Source organism: Onychostoma macrolepis, chromosome 03 (assembly GCF_012432095.1).
Source record: "Onychostoma macrolepis isolate SWU-2019 chromosome 03, ASM1243209v1, whole genome shotgun sequence".
Taxonomy (NCBI): domain Eukaryota; kingdom Metazoa; phylum Chordata; class Actinopteri; order Cypriniformes; family Cyprinidae; genus Onychostoma; species Onychostoma macrolepis.
In genome coordinates this window covers 2,333,083-2,339,507 of record NC_081157.1, presented here as the reverse complement: position 1 = coordinate 2,339,507, position 6,425 = coordinate 2,333,083, and positions in this window count along the sequence as shown.

Sequence of the window (6,425 nt, the reverse complement as noted above, 5' to 3'; positions counted from 1 at the left end):
GAAAAGAAAAGAATCTCTCACAATTACATTAAAACTTACTTGAATTAGAGAGAAGTGTGGTGTTTTCATCTGAATGTAGATGACCAAACAAGTAATGTTGCACTCCAGAGTCGAGACCTGCAGTGACAGTGCAAAATCTTTATTTATTTATAAGCATTAAATATTAATTTTACATTCAGATAAGCATTTAAACAATAAAAACAAAGGACCCATGGCAATTTCAGCACTGGGGAGTAGGGGTCGAACCGATATGTGTTTTTCAGGGCCGATGCCGATACCGATTATTACAGACCAAGTGGACCGATAACCGATATTTTTAACCGATATATTATGTCTAATGTAAAAATGAAAATTAATGTCAAAATTAAGAATAACAAGGGCTCTGACAAAAACTGCCTTCCCTGGTGTTGATTGCACTTCTTACTCTTGTCATCCTCCATGCATCCATCTACAATAAGGGTAATATAAAGAGAGAGTTAAAAGTGGGGCCACTGCACGCTTCATGATTAAGCCGATGAATACTGTACTACAGCTAAACAGCTTGGGGAAATGTAAGTATTTGGCTTCAATAATTTACATGTTAGAAATGTATGTGGAATAGCATAACCTCTCATAATTATAATATAAAAGTGTAAATAATTTAATTGTCTTCATAGCTCCATTGTAGAAGTTGTGAAGAAGACTGCAACTATTTTAATTAAACTATAACACTAATAGCCTGTTATAGGCACACTTGGTTCAATAGCCTATTGAAATGTCACAATTTATGTCGTCATAATCTTGGCCTGTGTGACAGTATCTTAATCTTGGCCTATGTGACAGTAATTTCGATTACTTTTAATTTACAGTGCAGTGCAAATGAAGCCATAAAACATTCATTTCAGTTATCTTTTATTCAAATGAGAGTTAAACAAAATTTTTTCGCAAACAAATGGGTTTACCATTAAAATTAAAACATGGAATAAATAGCATATTGTGTGATTATTCTTTTAAACAAAAGTTGTTGTTGTAGTAGTAGTAGTAGTAGTAGTAGTAGTAGATAAACCAAACTTTTATTTTGACGGGTTGCCATGAGGACCTCTTAAGTTTCTGTATAGCCTATGTATGTGATATGACGATCGTTTTACTCAAATGAAACGGTCAAATGCTCATGAAGCAACTCTCAGAGCAGTTCTGGGGATGTTGGTCATGTATTTATGTCCTCATTTAGTGAGACGGCAGATGCTGAAAACACTGCGAGCGTCGCGCACTTCAGTGTGTGTGTGTGTGTGTGTAATCAAAACCGCGTGTCTGTGCCATTCACATATACAGAGACACGCAGAACATACAGAATTCATATTTAAATAAGTCTTTTTGCAGCTTAATATTTACAGATACTAGTCCATAGCGCGAGTCGATTTAAGTGTACTGACCTACTTTTGATTAGTTCATCCAAACTTTGACGAACTCCGTGACTCCGCGTTATACAGTAAATTCCCTTTACATGACTGGATTCCGCGATTCCGTCTGTGTTTTCCCCATCGCAGAAACCATAAATAGATAATATTAAGGTGTTTTGCAACTTCAGTGTAGTGGATTGTGATTCATTGCAACTTGAGCAACGTCTGCTGCTGCCTTTGAGAGACAACTGATGCGTGATGATCACTGAAACTGTAGCAAGCACTTTCAGTGTGAGAGTGCCTTAGTCTTCCACATTGATTGGTCTGACTCGTGACTCCCAACAAATCAGATGCGTGGTGGGCGGAGACTGCTCGAGGCCACAGAGTGGTGAGTTCTGACAGGCTGCATCAGAGCCAAATAGCGCGTTTCAAAATTAAATAATTATATCGGCACATCGGTTTTGAAAATGACCGATACCGATAATCATAAAAATGCTTAATATCGGCGCCGATAATCGGCCAGGCCGATAATCGGTCGACCCCTACTGGGGAGGGCACAATATTAATGATTGAAATGAACTGAGTGATGGATTTTGGATGCTCCATACTGAACAAAAAGTAGACTGCAAACAGATACTGTGTTATTGGTCAGTGACACATCCATTTTGATGCTAACTCTCTTTGCGATGAGTAGGCTTGACATCCTAAAATGGGAATACAAGTCAGATAAACATTTATTAGACCTATGGAGAGTACAGTACAACAGGAAAAAGAAAAGAATCTCTCACAATTACATTAAAACTTACTTGAATTAGAGAGAAGTGTGGTGTTTTCATCTGAATGTAGATGACCAAACAAGTAATGTTGCACTCCAGAGTCGAGACCTGCAGTGACAGTGCAAAATCTTTATTTATTTATCAATCAATCATAAGAACGAGCATGATAAAAGGTGGAAAATAGAAAAAAAAAAGAAGCTATCAGTAACTTAAGATTAGCTGATTGATGAGTTTCAGTTGGTACTGTTAGGAACAAGAAATAATGTACCTTTTGTGTTATTGTTTTGCAGCAGGTTGGTCATGTTTCCTCTGACTTCCACTTTTCAGCTCTCTCTCTCTGATAAGGTGGAGCTAAAACTTTAACAGTGCTCTCTCATGGGATAGATGAACATCTACAACAACCAAATACAGTGTGTTTTGAATAATATACAATTACTTCAGCAAAACAAATATTTATATTTCACTATACGGTAACACTTTACAATAACAGTACATGAACTATCATGTACTAATACCTCGATTAATAATTACTTGACTATGAACTAACGAAGAGTTAAGACATGTATTAATCAAGAACTAATGAAGAACTAACTTAACTACGACGTGAGTCATATGAATTACCGCATGAATAACACCACCTTAATTACATGTTAGTTCCTGCATGTTAGTTAATGTATTAATTAACACTTTGGGGTAAACTAAATCAAACATGCTCTAGAAGAAAGATTCATGAAAATGGCACACTGCAAAATTGTTTATAAATTTTCCACCTGCAGCTATGTCACAAACATCAGTGAATGACCGTGGATTTCTTGCAATATTAACGTTTAACCAAACTCATCCAACGCACAATGATGCATTCATAATTAAAAACAACTTCATCTCATCCTGTTTTGAGTGATTCCACTGCTGCCCTCCTGCAATAATGTATTCATTAAGCAGATGTGATTTTCCAAATTAAAATCAGTGTTAGCATAGAGATGATGGTTATGTTATGGATTGGTTTACTGTCTTTATATCATAATAATGCACTGAAATCAGACGTTTGTCTTGTGTTCTTGCTCTTCTTTTGGGCCACTATTGCCCCTTCAAAATGTTAACCTTCCTCCTACCGTTCAGTTCCTTCTCCATCCAAATGCAGCCACGTGTGGTGACTCCTGGAGTAAAGCAGGAACTTGTGACCTCTTCAGCAAACGCCTTTTCCTTTGTCTTTCTCTAGCAAGCTCCCTGACTCTCTCTGACTCTTGTTTTGATTGTGTTTCTTTCTTTCTTAGTCTTTCTGCTTTTTTTCTTTTCTTCTCCTTTTCCTTGAAATTGTCATTATTCCTCTTCCTCTCTCTGAATTCCCTTTGTCTTTCAGTATTAGTTTTTGCCATTGCGCTATAGGATGAGAGTTATATAGTATAATTACACTTTGTTGTTGTTTCTTTGTTCGTTATTGTATATCGTTTTATTGGTTGTTGTATTATATTAATTACTTTTATTAACATTGATATTGTGTAATAAAAAACATTTTTAAAACTGAACTGATTCTTTCATTATACACAGGCAACAGTGTGTTCAAGATATTTTATTTATTATTGTAATTTATGCACTTTTATCAAAATTAAAATGTACATGTAAATATCAAATTACTTACCATTTACTTCAAATAAAGTAGATATTTATCCAGAAATAGTTCGATCTGCATTCACCTCAGAAATAACTCCTCTTGCTCAACAGAGGGCGCGCGCAGGAAAGAAAATGAGGGAAAACGCGTCATCACGAGAGGCGTGTCCTTTACGGTACAGCAGGACGTAGGCGATCAGCTGAGTAAACATTTGCGCACGTCTATTCGTCTCTCTCTATTAAATATCGTCATAAATTATAAATATTATAATTATTACAGTATGTAAATCTTAATTATGTTCTCTTTATTAAAAATTATTTTTTTTTAATTTTTTTTATAAATGTTACTAGAATGAATTGGTTTCTGAAATGTTCTGATATAGCCTACAGTAACAGAGATACATTTAATGTGAGCCAGTGATTTTAATAGCAACAGCATGGTGAACAAATACAAGCTGGTCAATTGCATGATTTAATATGAAGCGTCCGTAACGGTCACGTCCGTAACGCATAATTAAGGTTGTTAAGAGCGAGTAAGTGAGATGAATTGTCCATCATAATTAGCATGGACATATTTTGGCTTTGTATATGAAGTTTGACATTATTTGTATTAATATTTATTATACAGTATAAACTTTATATTTAAATCGTTACGGACATGACACAGCACTGAAGCGTCATTACTTCCTAAATATATCGCTTGTAAATGTACAAGGCAGTGCTGTCATAAAGTGAGTGTTTATTTCTCATGCATACCCCCATCTTTCTGCAAAATGCTTACTGTTAACAAAGTATAAAAAAGGGAGTATTTGATCCCTCTTTTGAAAGCATGAATTATAGTTGACTGAAAATTTAACTTTTCTTGTGCAAACCTCATATGTGGTGAATAAACAAAGCAATTTCCTTAATTTCCATGGCAGCACATTAATACAATAAAATACAGACCTTAAAGGACAACTTTGAAAGGGTTTTATTATTTTGGTAAAAAATATATTTTTTCATGGCAAGGTTGACATTTGCATGGAATTGGTGATATGCTTCCTCTTCGAGTCAGGGAGTCAAACAGCAACGCATGGATATTCAACAATTCCTCTTCAAATCAGACAGGATGGAGCTGCACTCCTGTACAGCATACACTCAACACACAGCAGTTAGTTAGTTTCAATTCGGCACTCGAGACCGAGTATGCCAACTGGGGACACGGGCAGACACAAGAGTATAATATCACACCTGTGCATGCATCAATCACTGCAAATGGTCACACGTGTTCACTTCACACTAAGCACTGCAACTCACAACAACTCACGGTGAATAGGGTCTCCACTCGCGGTCCCAGCCGACTCCCTCCTCTCAATTGACAAAACTGTACATCCAGAACTGTGTGAGAAGTGTATTATGAACACACAACTGACATTAGAGGCTTCAAACCAGCTTTCAATAACCTCCAGGGCAGTTTCACCAAACTGTTGTGTACAGCGCGTACTGAAGGCATTAAGTTTCCTAATAATAATTACAGATGACAATCAGCTGCTTGACGAAGTAACACAGATCCACTACCTCTCTTCCTCTGTTAGTATTATCTCCCTTTATGGGTCCAGATACATCAAACCGCTGCTTTAAGGCTCCTTCTTCCTAATGTGCAGTCTCCCTCCGCTCTGTGTGATCTCAGTGTTTCTCCCGGAGTGGGTCCCACCTCTCTCCATGCAAACATGTCCTTTTATAATCCCAGACTAATTTATAGTCTCTCTCGCGGCTCCATCTCGCTCGTTACACAGCTGACGCTCATTTCTCATTTTCTAAGCCCGGCCGGACTGTTTACATGGCAGCATGGAAACAACATTAGGCAAAAATAGTTCCGCTTCACGTCACCCCGTGACAGATTCCACTGCTGCCCTCCTACAATAACGTATTCATTAAGCAGATGCAATTTTCCAAATTAAAATCAGCGTTAGCATAGAGATGATGGTTATGTTATGGATTGGTTTACTGTCTTTATATCATAACAATGCACTGAAATCAGACGTTTGTCTTGTGTTCTTGCTCTTCTTTTGGGCCACTATTGCCCCTTCAAAATGTTAACCTTCCTCCTACCGTTCAGTTCCTTCTCCATCCAAATGCAGTCACGTGACCTCTGCTCTTCCACTTTTTTACAAACCACCAAAAAACACCAAATATCTGATTTAGATGAGCTGAATATGTATAAAACATGTGTAATTGATAACTTTTAAAGATGTGCCCTCAAGACAAGTCATGACATGATACATTGACAACTCATGAATTCATGTTAAGTTATAAGTAATTAATGATGAGTTAATAATATTGTGCCCCCCCCAAGTAAAGTCATGGCATTATGATACATTAACAAGGCATGAGTTTATGTTAGTTAGTCTATGAGTTGTTAATGATTTATTAATAATGTGTACAGTCAAGTAAAGTCCAGCGTGATCTCATGATAATTCATATGTATTTTACGTAAAACGTGGTTCTATAAAACATACATTTACTTACGTTTTTACAGGCACCAAAACGTACAATACTAACGTATTTTCAGCATCTAAATGTACAAATACTTCCGTATTGACAAAAATGAATCCTTATGAATATTGAAATATTTGTCATATCAATTACCTTGTTTCCAATTGCATCATTAAATTGTTTACTC